Source organism: Pogoniulus pusillus, chromosome 9 (assembly GCF_015220805.1).
Source record: "Pogoniulus pusillus isolate bPogPus1 chromosome 9, bPogPus1.pri, whole genome shotgun sequence".
Taxonomy (NCBI): domain Eukaryota; kingdom Metazoa; phylum Chordata; class Aves; order Piciformes; family Lybiidae; genus Pogoniulus; species Pogoniulus pusillus.
Window position 1 is genome coordinate 4552943 of NC_087272.1, and position 15710 is coordinate 4568652.

General features: G+C 51.2%; 2 long non-coding RNA genes across 5 annotated transcripts in view; one reads left to right on the top strand and one right to left on the bottom strand.

The window, feature by feature from the left end:
- The window catches only part of LOC135177961 (uncharacterized), a 191922-nt gene that overhangs the window by 56532 nt on the left and 119680 nt on the right, over positions 1-15710 (bottom strand). The window lies entirely within an intron of this gene.
- The window catches only part of LOC135177962 (uncharacterized), a 136461-nt gene that overhangs the window by 55463 nt on the left and 65288 nt on the right, over positions 1-15710 (top strand). The window contains exon 4 of the long non-coding RNA XR_010303280.1: positions 13015-13158. This is a non-coding gene — a long non-coding RNA (uncharacterized LOC135177962). The remainder of the gene's footprint in view (positions 1-13014; positions 13159-15710) is intronic.

Here is a 15710-nt window from a genome sequence, read left to right on the forward strand (position 1 = left end):
CAGGACAATCCTAACACAGATCACAGAGGAACACATCCAGACAGGCCTTGAAAGGCTCCAGAGAAGGAGACTCCACAACCTCTCTGGGCAGCCTGTGCCAGTGCTCTGGGACCCTTACAGGAAAGAAGTTCCCCCTTGTGTTGAGACAGAACCTCCTGTGCTGCAGCTTACACCCATTGCTGCTTGTCCTACCCCAGGGAGCAGTGAGCAGAGCCTGTCCCCCACTCCTGGCAGCCCATATACCCATAAGTATAAACATCCAATCCCCTCTCAGTCTTCTCTTCTCCAGACTAAACAGCCCCAGGGCCCTCAGCCTGTCCTCATCAGCCATGCCCTCCAGTCCCCTCATCATCCTCCTAGCCCTCTGCTGGCCCTCTCCAGCAGATCCCTGTCCCTCTGCAACTGAGGAGCCCAAAAATGAATGCAGTATTCAAGATGAGGTCTCAGCAGGGCAGAGTAGAGGTTAAGGAGAACCTCCTTTGATCTACTGGACACTCTTCCTGATACACCCCAGGATCCCAGTGGCCTTCTTGGCCACAAGGGCACATTGCTGTGCCATGGATGTTCCACTCCAGCACTCCCAGCTCCCTCTCCACAGGGCTGTTCTCCAGCAGTCACCTCCCAGCCTGTTCTGGTGCAGTTGATTGTTCCTCCCCAGGTGCAGGACTCTGCCCTTGTCCTTGTTGAACCTCACTGGGTTCCTCTGTGCCCAGCTCCCAGTCTGCCCATCCCACTGCATGGCCGCACAGCCTGCAGCTGTGCCAGCCAAGCCAGGCATAATCAACTACCTGTATAGGTACTTCAGTTGGCTGCCTTAGAGCTGTCTGGGTGAATGACTGTGTGTGCCTTGTGTTCAAACTGCCTGCCTAGCACTACCCTGCTAGTGACACTTCTGGAGATACAGCATCACTGGTGGTGCTGGTGAGCAAATGCATCCCATAGCATTTGTAGCATCACAGAATTGCCAGGGCTGAAAGGGACCTCAAGGATCATCTATCTTCAACCCATCTGCCACGACTAGGGGCACCTCACACTGGATCAGGTTGCTCAGAGCCTCATCCAGCTTGGCCTTAAAAAGAATCCAGAGATGGATCCAGTCTCAAGCTGTGCCAGGGCAGGTCTAGGCTGGGTGTTAGGAGGAAGATGTTGGCAGAGAGAGTGATTGGCATTGGAATGGGCTGCCCAGGGAGGTGGTGGAGGCGCTGTGCCTGGAGGTGTTCAAGAATAGACTCCATGAGGCACTTAGTGCCAAGGTCCAGTTGACTGGACAGGGCTGGGTGCTAGATTGTCTCTTCCAACCTGGTTGATTCTATGCTTCTATGATTCTGTGTCCCTTTTATGGGTTCATCTGAAGTCTGGAACAGAAAGACAGAGCAAGAGGACTCTGCCCTTTCTTCCTCACCTCAGTGTGAGGCTGCCTAGCTTACATAGGTTGGGTCCCACATTCTGCTGAGACAGCACTGCACTCAGGCCAGCCCCCAGGGCCAAAAATCGAGGGCACCTCAGGATGAGCCTGACTGAGGACCAGTGGTGCCAGCACTTGCACTGCAGTAGGTTAGCATGGCTGGCCTCCTCAGAGGAGAAGCAGCAACAAAAGAGGGTAAGATGCCACTTCTAGCCTGTTATTTGGAGCTCTCTAATGCTGTATCTGGAGCAGAGCAAGCAAAGCCGGTTCAAAACGTGATTAACTGCATGGGGAAAGCAGGGCAGCACACTACCCTCTCAGGAAGGAGCACCTGAGCTAGCTCTCTCTGAGCTGGTTCAAGTGCTGCAGTTGATACAAGCAGACTAGTGTGGCACTCTGCCCAGACTAATTTATCTGTCTATTCAAAGGCAGCAAGTCTGACAGGTCTGCTTTATTCAGTGCCTCAGTTGTCACTAATGAGCGCTCTGTAACTAGAGCCTCTGAACAGCACCATAATCAATTTAAAACAGCTCTTGCAAGAACTCCTTCAAGTTCAGTTCTCAGCCCTGTTAATGATGTGAGATGAGAGTCCATCTACTTACAGAGGCTGTCTAGACTATGCCTGTAGAAAACGACAGAAGCAGGACACAGGGTAGAAAACACATCTCCGTGGCTGGAAACATACACCCCATCTTCAGCCTCTGAGGGTCGCTTCAGAAACACCAGGGCTGGCCCAGCTGGGACAAAGCTAAGCCATCAAGGACAGGGGATGGGATGGTGCTCAACTTGTGCTTAAAAAAGTCCCCACCGTGGTCTGCAATGATCCTGCTTCAGCTCTGACTGCATTCTGGATGGGCCAGGTGCTGTTAAGCCAGGCCATCGGTGCGAGGGCAGCGGAGGTGCTAAACCTCACCATCTGGCCCTTGGCTTTGACATTTGTGTCAGTTCTTATAGAATCATAGAATCAACCAGGTTGGAAGAGACCTCCAAGATCATCCAGGCCAACCTATCCCCCAGCCCTATCCAATCAACCAGACCATGGCACTAAGTGCCTCATCCAGGCTTTTCTTGAAGACCCCCAGGGACAGTGCCTCCACCACCTCCCTGGGCAGCCCATTCCAATGCCAATCACTCTCTCTGTGAAGAACTTCTTCCTAACATCCAGCCTAGACCTACCCTGGCACAACTTGAGACTGTGTCCCCTTCTTCTATTGCTGGTTGCCTGGGAGAAGAGGCCACCCCCCACCTGGCTACAATGCCCCTTCAGGTAGTTGTAGACAGTAATAAGATCACCCCTGAGCCTCCTCTTCTCCAGGCTAAACAGGCCCAGCTCCCTCAGCCTCTCCTCATAGGATTTGTGCTCCAGGCCCCTCACCAGCTTTGTTGCCCTTCTCTGGACATGTTCCAGCACCTCAACATCTCTCTTGAATTGAGGGGCCCAGAACTGGACACAGCACTCAAGGTGTGGCCTGACCAGTGCTGAGTACAGGGGCAGAATAACCTCCCTTGTCCTACTGGCCACACTGTTCCTGATGCAGGCCAGGATGCCATTGGCTCTCTTGGCCACCTGGGCACACTGCTGGCTCAGCTTCAGCTACTATCTATCAGTATCCCCAGGTCCCTTTCTTCCTGACTGCTCTCCAGCCACTCAGTCCCCAGCCTGTAGTGCTGCTTGGGGTTGTTGTGGCCAAAGTGCAGAACCCTGCACTTGGCCTTGTTAAATCTCATCCCATTGGCCTCTGCCCACCCATCCAGCCAGTCCAGGTCCCTCTGCAGGGCTCTCCTACCTTCTTCCCTCTCCTCTCCTCTGCTTAATCTATTCCATTTTCCAAAGCCATCAGCTCTCTGCTGAAGTTCTTTTCTTTCCAGACACTGCTGCTTTTTGCCCCACGTTGAGATGTTATTGACAGGCAGGAGGCAGGCGGACCCATGCCTAAGGCAGTAATAAATGAGGTGCAGCTGAACCCCAGATTCCTGAGGTGCTCAGATCAGGAAAGGATTGTGGTACACATGAGAGCCTGACCAGGTCAGCACGGCTGCTCGTGGGTAAAGAGAGCAGAACTGGAGCCAGGTCAGCTGGACCTGGCAGCTTTCCAGATTCATTTCAGACATGAGGGCTGCAGCAGCTCTGCGGTGAGCAGAGGTGTTTAAGGCCAGGCTGGGTGAGGCTGTGTGCAGCCTGCTCTAGGGTGGGGTGTCCCTGGGCATGGCAGGGGGGTTGGAACTAGCTGATCCTTGTGGTGCCTTCCAACCTGACTGGTTCTGTGGCTGTGTGATTCGCTGCCAGTCTGTAAATGTGATGCTGATCATGAGGCACGCAGGGAAGACACCTTCTGAGGCGTCGGCGCACAGCACATTTATCATTATGTTAATGTGGGATCCCAGAGGCAGCACTGCCTTTAAGGCATACTTGAGCATGCCAAAGTTTTCCCTCTCGTAGGAGGCAAAAGAGAAGACAAATTTGCCATTCATGAAAACAGGAAGCTTCCCTGAGTTATGCACAGCAGTCAGAAACCCTAACATCCAATAATGGTGTGCTTCTGTGCAGGGGCGTTTCTGCATCTGCAAACCCTGAGCCAACTTCTTACCCACGTTCCTGTTCCCTTTTTAGAGGTGGCACAAGTGAGGCATAGAGCTTAATGCAGCATTTCTTACATGATGGTGGCTGTGCTGCTGATGGCACTGAACAGCAGTGCTTTCCTGCTCCTCTTTTCGTAATGCAGATCTGAAGTGAATTCACAGAATCACAGAATCAGTCAGGGTTGGAAGGGACCACAAGGAGCAGCCAGTTCCAACCCCCCTGCCATGCCCAGGGACACCCTACCCTAGAGCAGGCTGCACACAGCCTCAGCCAGCCTGGCCTTAAACACCTCCAGCCATGGGGCCTCAACCACCTCCCTGGGCAACCCATGCCAGCCTCTCACCACTCATGCTCAACAATTGCTGCCTCATGGCCACTCTGACTCTCCCCACCTCTAGCTCTGCTCCATTCCCCCCACTCCTGTCACTTCTTGACAGCCTCAAAAGTCCCTCCCCAGCTTTTTTGTAGCCCACTTCAGATCCTGGAAGGCCACAAGAAGGTCACCTGGGAGCCTCCTGTGCTCCAGCCTGCACAGCCCCAACTCTTTCAGTCTGTGCTCACAGCAGAGCTGCTGCAGCCCTCTCAGCATCCTCCTGGCCCTTCTCTGGACACACTCCAGCATCTCCACAGCCCTCTTGTAATGGGGGCTCCAGAACTGGATGCAGTACTCCAGGTGGGGTCTCAGCAGAGCACAGCAGAGGGGGAGAATCCCCTCCCTGGCCCTGCTGGCCACACTTCTGCTGCTGCAGCCCAGGCTCTGCTTGGCTTTCTGGGCTGCAGGTGCACACTGCTGGCTCCTGTTGAGCTTCTCCTCCAGCAGCACCCCCAAGTCCCTCTCCTCAGGGCTGCTCTCCAGCCACTCACTGCCCAGCTTCGATTTGTGCTTGGGATTGCCTTGACCTAGATGCAGAACCTTGCACTTGGTCTTGTTGAACCTCCTGCAGTTGGCTTGTGCCCACCTCTGCAGCCACCAGCACCCCCAAGTCCCAGGTGGGGTCTCACCAGAGCAGAGTAGAGATAAACAAGTCAAAGAACACAAGATCAGAGATAACTCCTAAAGTTTCTGCCTGAGCTACTTGCTCTGGGTCACCCAGCAAGTCAGAGCAAGGGTTGGGAAAAGATTTGTGGCTCCTATTTCTCAGCTCATTTCAACCCTCACATCAGATAATGCTCTGAAAGCTAAAAAGGTGTTCCAAATGCTATGGGAATCTTCTTAAGAAAGGGATGCCAATCTCAGGAGCATGGCTTATGGGAGGGTTCAGAGAGCAGCTATTCCTGCGAGCTGGAGGTGGTGAGATTTAGTGCCCACACTTTCAAGTATCATACTGCAATTTATAATGACTTACCCTGTATCTCCTTATGTTTGTCCTTCTACTTCACAGGATCACAGGATGGTAGGGGCTGGGAGATCATCCAGTCCAACCCCCCTGCCAGAGCAGGACAATCCTATCTAGCACAGAGGAACACATCCAGACAGGCCTTGAAAGGCTCCAGAGAAGGAGACTCCACAATCTCTCTGGGCAGCCTGTGCCAGTGCTCTGGGACCCTTCCAGCAAAGAAGTTCCCCCTTGTGTTGAGCTGGAACCTCCTGTGCTGCAGCTTACACCCTTTGCTGCTTGTCCTGTCCCAGGGAGCAGTGAGCAGAGCCTGTCCCCCCCTCCTGGCCAGCCCTCAGATACTTATAAACATTTATCTCCTGAAGGACTATCAAATTGAAAGTGGGTAAAGTGCAGCCACATCTTTGTGCTGTTCATACCTTTAATACCTTAGTGGCAATGTAATTGCTTTAGATAGGCTTAATCATGGATTGTTTAACTGCACAGTGTTCAAGTAAGCAACTTCCTCTGCAGTACAGGAGAAGTGCTCAAAACCAGAATGCTTCTGGTCAGCAGTACTACAGTGTGGAAATGTTGCTGATTTTCCTATGGTCAGGAAGGATTTTTTTGCTTCATCTTATGTTGCTTTGCTTCATTTTAAGCTTTCCCGTGTCTGTATCAAGGTGGACAGTACTGGTTTAGAATGGCAAACTTGTCAGCTAAGCAAGCCAGGAAAAATAAGACTCAGTTTGGCACAAGCCAACCTCATGAGGTTGAACAAGACCAAGGGCAAGGTCCTGCCTCTGGGTCGAGGCAATCCCAAGCACAGCTCCAGGGTGGGCAGTGCCAGGCTGGAGAGCAGCCCTGAGGAGAGGGACTTGGGGGTGCTGCTGGAGGAGAAGCTCAACAGGAGCCAGCAGTGTGCACTTGCAGCCCAGAGAGCCAAGCAGAGCCTGGGCTGCAGCAGCAGAAGTGTGGCCAGCAGGGCCAGGGAGGGGATTCTCCCCTTCTGCTTCATTCTGCTGAGATCCCACCTGGAGCACTGCATCCAGCTCTGGAGCTATCAGGGAGTGACAGGAGTAAGGGGAATGGAGCAAAGCTGGAGGTGGGGAGATTCAGCCTGGACATGAGGAGGAAGTTGTTTAGCATGAGAGTGGAGACAGCCTGGAATGGGTTGCCCAGGGACATGGTTGAGGCTCCATCCCTGGGGGTGTTGAAGGCCAGGCTGGATGAGGCTGTGGGCAGCCTGCTCTAGGGTAGGGTGTCCCTGCCCATGGCAGGGGGTTGGAACTGGCTGATCCTTGTGGTCCCTTCCAACCCTGACTGATTCTGTGATTCTAGGGTGCTGGGGCATCTCATTTAAACTACACTGTCATCACCCAGAAGGGTTGGAGCAGGTGACCTTTGAGGTCCCTTCCAAGCTGGCATTGTGTGAATGCAGCCTTCACCAAGCACTTCCACTCGGATTTTGCTCTGTTGCTGGGAACTTAAAGTGGAATGTTCTGAGGAAACAGTTCATCCAAGGCTGTTAAGCCCAAACAGAAAAGGGTGCTCAAAGAGGCTTATGAGGAATAAAACAAGCACTGACCAGTGGGAGACCTCAGCTCTGAACAACCTGGCTAAGCAAAACAGGAGCATCTATTAAAAAGAAGGAAACCACAAGTTAACAAGGTAAATAAAAGTAGAGAATAAATGAAGAGTCGTTAGGCTGACAGAAAGCTCACTAAGAAAATGACACAGTGACTGTAAATTACTTTCATTAGTTAGGTGCTTTACTAAAATGAGGCAGTTTATAACAGCACTGCTTCCCCAGGGTTAGTGTTGAGCCTTCGCTTGATGCTGGCACTAATGGGCACAAGCTGAAAAATCAGAGTCTGCATTCCAGGTGCTTTGCAGTCTGTGCATTCAGTTCATTTACCTTCATGGCAACCAGGTGAAGCAAACAATTATTTTCCCATTATCCATAATCCTCATCTTTCCCAGGCTTTAAAGCCATTGGATTTGGATAAGATTAATTAAATAATAATACAGAATATAAAGGTAATAAATTGAAGTAAAGTCGTTGGCAAGGCAGAACAACAGGACCTGTTCTCCTAGGCAGCGGTGCACCTTGTAAAGGCTTTGCCATGCACATCAGTAAAGCAGAGGAGGCTGAACATCTGCTCCTGCCTCTGATGGTGCTCGAGTTGCTATTCTGATGACAGAGAAACCTCTCCTTACTGTCCCTGTACCTTGCTACCTCACTCAAACTGAACGTGAGGAGAGTGTGTACAGAATGCTTCACAAAGCAGCTGCAGTTCCCTGAAATGCCTGCTTGCCAAGCTGTAAAACTAACAAGCAAAGGCATACCATGAAGTGATGAACAATACACCTCTTCTTCTCTGAGTGCACAGCTAAGTGCCCAACTCTGCCAGCACCACCTAGAAGGTATTAGCTGAAAGGAGCCAAGATTAACCGAGCTTCAGATTCCAAGGGGCAGTTTGCAGCTCATTTTCCCTTAGTGCAGTGTATTGCTGATGTTCCCATATTTACAGATGTACAGCTAAATGTAGATCAGTCAGGGGATGAAGGTATAGCTCAGGAGCTTAGAACAGTGTGACAGGAGTTCCTCTTCCATGTTGTACTACCAGCTCCAGACCCTGACAGAGGAGGGAGGCTAATAGAGTAGTAGAGCACACATACCCACTGGTGTGCCCACAAGCAAGCCCACTGTCTAAATGGGCAGGGTGGGTGCATTTGGGAAAGGCAAGGGCAGCACAAAGAACTGAACTCCCTGGCTGGAAGGTCATGCTGCATGTTAGCACAGAGTCACAGAAACATCCAGGTTGGCAAAGCCCCTCAGGATCACCAAGTCCAACCTAGAACCCTACTCTACAAGATCCACCTTAAACCACAGCCCTAAGCACCACAGCCAAACAACCCTTCAACACATCCAGGGTGGGTGACTCCACCACCTCCCTGGGCAGCTCATTCCAGTGCCTGACCACTCTCTCTGTGAAAAACTTTTTCCTAATGTCCAATCTAAACCTACCCAGTCTGAGCCTGCAGAAGAGGAGGCTCAGGGCAGACCTCACTGCTGTCTACAACCACCTGAAGGGAGGCTGTAGTCAGGTGGGGTTGGGCTCTTCTGCCGGGCAAAGCAGCAACAGAACAAGGGGACACAGCCTCAAGTTGTGCCAGGGGGAGGTCTAGGCTGGATGTTAGGAGGAAGTTCTTGACAGAGTGATTGGCATTGGAATGGGCTGCCCAGGGAGGTGGTGGAGTCACCATGCCTGGAGGTGTTGAAGCAAAGCCTGGATGAGGCACTTAGTGCCATGGTCTGGCTGACTGGCCAGGGCTGGGTGCTAGGTTGGACTGGCTGAGCTTGGAGCTCTCTTCCAACCTGGTTGATTCTAGGATTCAGCTTGAGGTAGTTCCCCTGTGTTCTGTCTCCAACTACCCATGAGAAGAAATCAGCTCCAGCCTCTCCACAATGTTCCTTCAGGTAGTTGTAGGCAGCAATGAAGTCTCCCCTCAGCCTCCTCTTTTTCAAACCAAACAGCCCCAGCTCCCTCGGTTGCTTAATGATGTTAATGATGGAGGAGCCAGGCTCCTGATCCCTGAGCACCACAGCATTCAGAGTTAGGTGCATCACTTCCAAAGTCCTTGGCAGAAATAGCTCTAGGGCTGGCAGTGATGTCTCTAAGTCACCCACTGTGAGGCTCTGGCTCAGGGCATGGAGGTTAATTGCTGGCAATGTTGAATGAGAAGGGCTGATGATGTGAGGGGCTGGAGGGGAGCTCAAAAGCTCATCCAGTCCAACCCCTCTGCTAGAGCAGGATCACCTATAGCAAATCACACAGGAATGTGTCCAGAGGGGATCTGAGTGTCTCCGGAGAGGGAGACTCCACCATCTGGTTACTTGGCTAACGCTGGGGAATAGAACACTCTAGTGCAGTCATCATCTCTTTAGGGTTTTCCCCCAGAGAGTTAATTCTTTTACACATGTTTGTGTGTATATGTGTTTATGTACAAACACATACACAAGTGTATTTTCTCATCCTAACAGTGATAGGACACAAAAAAATAACAACAGTGCTAACCTGCAAAGGTGCCATATCAATAGCATTGCAAGTGAACATCCCCCTCAGTGGTTTTACCTCTTCAGTACTCATGCAATCATAGAATCAACCAGGCTGGAAGAGACCTCCAAGATCACCCACTCCAACCTAGCACCCAGCCCTAGCTAGTCAACCAGACCATGGCACTAAGTGCCTCATCCAGGCTTGGCTTCAACACCTGCAGGGACACAGCGACTCCACCACCTCCCTGGGCAGCCCATTCCAATGCCAATCACTCTCTCTGCCAACACCTTCCTCCTAACATCCAGCCCATACCATCATCCTTTCTGTCACCCCAAACTTGTGTCCTGGCTGATAGTTCTCCATTTCCTGAATTTTCAGCCAGCAGTGTGCCCAGGTGAGCAAGAGAGCCAATGGCATCCTGGCCTGCATCAGGAGCAGTGTGGCCAGTAGGACAAGGGAGGTTATTCTGCCCCTGTGCTCAGCACTGCTCAGGCCACACCTTGAGTGCTGTGTCCAGTTCTGGGCTCCTCAATTCAAGAAGGATGTTGAGGTGCTGGAACATATCCAGAGAAGGGCGACAAAGCTGGTGAGGGGCCTGGAGCACAAACCCTGTGAGGAGAGGCTGAGGGAGCTGGGGGTGTGCAGCCTGCAGAAGAGGAGGCTCAGGGCAGAGCTCATTGCTGTCTACAACTACATGAAGGGAGGCTGTAGCCAGGTGGGGTTGGGCTCTTCTCCCAGGCAGTCAGTGACAGAACAAGTGGACACAGTCTCAAGTTGTGCCAGGGTAGGTCTAGTCTGGATGTTGTTAGGAAGTTGTTGTCAGAGAGAGTGATTGGCATTGGAATGGGCTGCCCAAGGAGGTGGTGGAGGCACCATCCCTGGAGGTGTTCAGGAAAAGCCTGGATGAGGCACTTAGTGCCATGGTCTGGTTGACTGGATAGGGCTGGGTGCTAGGTTGGACTGGATGATCTTGGAGGTCTCTTCCAACCTGGTTGATTCTATGATTCAAGGATTACTTTTGTACACATTCTAAGCAACACTTCTTCCAACTGCAGCTCCAGTGCCATTGCTTCATTTTGAGCTGTTACCTGCCCTCTGAAAAGCTAACTGGGTGTACCAACAACTACAGCTATTCCTACAGCACCTTTTGTGCAAGCAGGGATGTTTCAATATATGTTTCAACACTATGGCTTTAAATAAAACTAAAGAAATCAAACATTTTTTTCAAGGAGACATCTGGAACTGTGAATAATGCCACAAATGTTCCTTTCTACGCCCGCCATGGACACTCAAGTGTAGGTTCCTATAACCCACATCAGAAGCAAAATGTGCTTTTCTCTCATACTAATGTCATTAATTGTTTGCTAATGAGTGAAAAACAAACAGCCCTTTTGCTTTACCTATTTTCTCTCAGTTTGAAGACACATTACTGCATTTCACAGGATCTCAGGATGTTAGGGGCTGGAAGAGATCTTCATAGATCATCGAGTCCAACCCCCTGCCAGAGTAGGACCAGAGAATCTAGCTCAGGTCACACAGGAATGCATCCAGACAAGGCTTGAAAGCCCTTTTGACCCCCCTCCCTCAGATAGTTATAAAACAGCCCCAGGTCCCTCAGCCTCTCCTCATCAGGCAGTGCTCCAGCCCCTTCATCATCTTTGTAGCCCTCCCTTGGACTCGCTCAAGTAGATCTCTGTACCTCCTGAACTGGGGAGCTCAAAACTGAACACAGTATTCCAGGTGAGGTCTCAGCAGGGCAGAGTAGAGGGGGAGGAGAACCTCCCTCGATCTGCTGCCTACACTCCTCTTAATGCATTCCAGGATCCCATTGACCTTTTTGGCCACAAGGGCACATTGCTGTGCCACGGATAACTTCTTGTCCCTCAGCACTCCCAGCTCCCTCTCCACAGGGATGCTCTCCAGCAGTCACCTCCCAGCCTGTACTGGTGCAGTTTATTATTCCTCCCCAGATGCAGGACTCTGAACTTGTCCCTCTTGAACCTCATTAGGTTCCTCTTTGCCCAGGTCTCAGTCTGCCCAGGTCTTGCTGGATGGCTGCACAGCCTTTAGGTGTGTCAGCCAAGCCTCCCAGCTTGGTGGTGTCAAAAAGGCAAGGCACAGGAAGCACAAGCTGAATGTACAAAACTGAAAATACAGAGCTCAGTCCTATGCCAGGGTGCAACTGAGAAGAGTTTATCCCCTCCCTCTTAACCCCCCCAGCCCTCATGTATTTGTAACCATTGATTAGATCCCCTCTAAGTCTTCTCTTCACCAAACAGCCCCAGGTCCCTCAGCCTCTCCTCACAGGGCACTGCTCCAGCCCCATAGTTTCTCAGATTACTGCTGTGCAATTGCCCAACACTGACAAAACAGAGCAGTGTTCAATCTGAGAAGTTATCACCGAGGGGTCTTAACCAGCAGGAGGTGTCTGTGTAATCACTGCTCTGAACTGCAACAGCTACTGCAAGAGAGCTGCAGAAAGATCTGCCTGATGCTGGGAGAACGCTGGGGCTGCCGGCACAGACAGGCTTCCGACACAAGCAAGCTGCCAGCCTGTTGTGTGCACCTGTGACAGCAAAGCTTTCCTGTGAGCCTGCAGAGAGGCTGCAGCGATCGGGTGAAAAGCACGGCACAGATCGTTCGGTAGCGCCTCAAGAGCTGTTTGACTTAACCCAGGGGGCACTCAGGATGCAGCACAGTGCTGCGATGCCCTAAGCACACCGAGTCCCCAGGGCCACATCCACCTCGCACCATTCTGTAACAGAGACTGGAAAACGAGGCAAGCACAATAAAAATCTGCTTGGAAGAGACCTCAGAGTTCAGCCACTTCAACCTTCAACCCAGCACTCAAGGGGTCAACTTTAAACCGTGTCCCCAGGTGCCAGCTCTGCAGCGTGCTTAGACATCTCCAGTGACAGTGACTCCACCGCTGCCCCAGGCAATGTTTGAGAACCCTCTGTGGGAAGAAATATGTCCTAGCATCCAGCCTGAGCCTCCCCTGGCACAGCTTGAAACCATTTCCTCTGCTCTTTCCCACCAAGAAGAGGCTACCCCTTCCTTGCTCCAACTTCCCTTCAAATACATGTAGAGAGCAATGAGGTCTCCCTCAGCCTCCTCTTCTCCAGCCTGAACACCCTCAGCCCCTCCTCATAGCCCAGGTGCTCCAAGCCCTTCACCAGCCTTGTTGTCCTTCTCTGAACACACTCCAGAACCTCAATGTCCTTCCTGTAGTGAGAGGCCCAGAACTGAGCACAGTAGTTGAGGTGTGAAATGAATACAGCAGTCAGGTCTTCTCCTACAGTGAGTCTCTCTGTAGTTGCTCATGTGGCATGCCTCATCCAACAGCAGTTCTCAAGTGTATGGCCAGGGAACTGACCCACATGAGCAAAAGAGCTCTCTCTCACAACAAAACAGGTATTACTCAGTAGCCTGCAGTGGCTGCTGCCTATCTTAAGTAATATATATTGCTGAAGCTGCTGAGAAGCTCTAAGCATCGGCTCAGGGACGCCTCGGTGCCTCTGAAAAAGTCACAAATAACATGCTTGCTCCCAGGCTTCTGCTTTTAAGTGCATTCTGAAATGATTTCTTTATCTGAAGAACTTTAAATACAATGAAGACTTGTTTTCTTCTGTGTTATTCCCCTATTAGGCTTGTGATAACTACTGGCATCCTTATCAGAGCAAGAGACCTTCTCTGAAAGCCTACATAAGCTTGTCAGGATTTGCCAGGAGTGCTTTGCAGAGTTCCTCAAAGCTCCAGCAGAGCACACAGGATACAGCTCTGTTCTCCTGGGTAAGCTAGCAAAGATCTCTTGTTTTGCACTGCATGCTGCTTTTGTCTTCTGCTTTGATAAAGGGGCATCGTTTTCAGTACTAGAAAGTCACGAAGCAGCATATTCATAGAATCTTAGAACCATAACCATAAATCAACCAGGTTGGAAGAGACTGATGCTATGAGTCTGTCATTCTATGATCATAGGATGTCAGGGGTTGGAAGGGACCTCCATAGATCACAGAATTGTTTAAGTTGAAAGGGACCTCAAAGATCATCCACAGAATCATAGAATCAAACAGGTTGGAAGAGACCTCCAAGCTCATCCAGTCCAACCTAGCACCCAGCCCTGGCCAATCAACCAGACCATGGCACTAAGAGCTTCATCCAGGCTTTTCTTGAACACCTCCAGGGATGGTGACTCCACCACCTCCCTGGGCAGCCCATTCCAATGCCAATCACTCTCTCTGCCAACAACTTCCTAACAACATCCAGCCTAGACCTGCCCTGGCACAGCTTGAGACTGTGTCCCCTTGTGCTGTTGCTGCTTGCCTGGCAGAAGAGCCCAACCTGCCCTGGCTACTTTATTACTTACACCGTGCTAATAGCACATGGGTGTTATCCCAAGGCAATCTTGTGTGTGCCTCTAATAGTTACTACCCCAAAACTTCATTAGTCCAAGATTAAGTACAGCAGGCAGCACAGCTAGCAACTAAACCAGCATCCCTGCCTCCCTGCCTGCACACAGCCAGAGCCAGAAGTGATTATTCCCAGTGACAAAAGCAAAGATAGATGATGTTGTTCCAGGACATTTGCTTAATAAAGAGCTGCAACAGCACTGATACCCTCATTAAACACCAGGGAATTTTAATTCAGTCTGTGTGATGAGTATTCCTGCACAGTGAAAGCCAGAGAAAGCAGAGACATAGTGAAGCTGGTCCATTGTGGTAGGTAGAATCATAGAATCAAGCAGGTTGGAAGAAAACTCCAAGCTCACCCAGTCCAACCTAGCACCCAGCCCTGTTCAATCAACCAGACCATGGCACTAAGTGCCTCATCCAGGCTTTGCTTGAACACTTCCAGGCATGGCGACTCCACCACCTCCCTGGGCAGCCCATTCCAAGGCCAATCACTCTATTAAGAACTTCCTCCTAACATCCAGCCTGTACCTCCCCCAGCACAACTTGAGGCTGTGTCCCCTTGTTCTGTTGCTGGTTTCAAGTACACGTATGCTGTTTGAAGGGTGTGATGGTTTGGGTGTTAGCTGCATCCCCACTCTTATGAAATCACCCAGACTAGACTCAGCCAGCTGGAAGTTAAGGGATGAATCTTTGTATTCTCAGCTTAGCACAAGATACAAGCAGAGAGTTACAAAAGTTACAGCTGTAGACAGAAATAGACAAGTTGAAGGTAATACAGAAACACAACACCCCCTACCCCCCCCGAAACCAGAGTCCCCAGGAGGGGCTCCTAACCACCCTGCCACCTTCTTTCCACCCCTCTACCTTATCCCAGAGTTTTTCTTACAGTATCACAGTATCACAGTATCACCAAGGTTGGAAGAGACCTCACAGATCATCAAGTCCAACCCTTTACCACAGTGCCCAAGGCTAGACCATGGCACCAAGTGCCACATCCAACCTTGCCTTGAACTGCCCCAGGGACGACGACTCCACCACCTCCCCAGGCAGCCCATTCCAGTGCCTAATGACTCTCTCAGTGAAGAACTTTCTCCTCACCTCGAGCCGAAATTTCCCCTGGCGCAGCCTGAGGCTGTGTCCTCTTGTTCTGGAGCTGGCCACCTGAGAGAAGAGAGCAACCTCCTCCTGGCCACAACCGCCCCTCAGGTAGTTGTAGACAGCAATAAGGTCACCCCTGAGCCTCCTCTTCTCCAGGCTAAACAACCCCAGCTCCCTAAGCCTCTCCTCGTAGGGCTTGTGCTCAAGGCCTCTCACCAGCCTCGTCGCCCTTCTCTGGACACGCTCAAGCATCTCAGTGTCCTTCCTAAACTGGGGGGCCCAGAACTGAACGCAGTACTCGAGGTGTGGTCTGACCAGTGCAGAGTACAGGGGCAGAATGACCTCCCTGCTCCTGCTGACCACACCACTCCTGATACAAGCCAGGATGCCACTGGCTCTCTTGGCCACCTGGGCACACTGCTGGCTCATGTTCAGGCGGGTATCAATCAGTACCCCCAGATCCCTCTCTGTCTGGCTGCTCTCCAGCCACTCCGACCCCAGCCTGTATCTCTGCATGGGGTTGTGTGGAAGGTGAGCTGTGAGGATGAGCAAGGGGGGAAGTTAGAAGCAGAAGGATTTGTTACACAGAAGCAACCCAGGGAGAAACACAGACTCTGACAGACAGAGACACACACTCTGCCTTATCTGTGTTTGTGTCCTTGTTTTTATCCATCTCAGCAACCCTATGAGTGTAGCAGACATCACCACTGTTTCCTTTTCACAGCCTAGCATCTATTTTTTCTCATTAAAATATTCCAGTTAGCCTCCAACCAGCACAAAGTGTATGAGCTAGTCCCTTCATAACATAATTTATTAGGAGTGAAAGTGAAATCT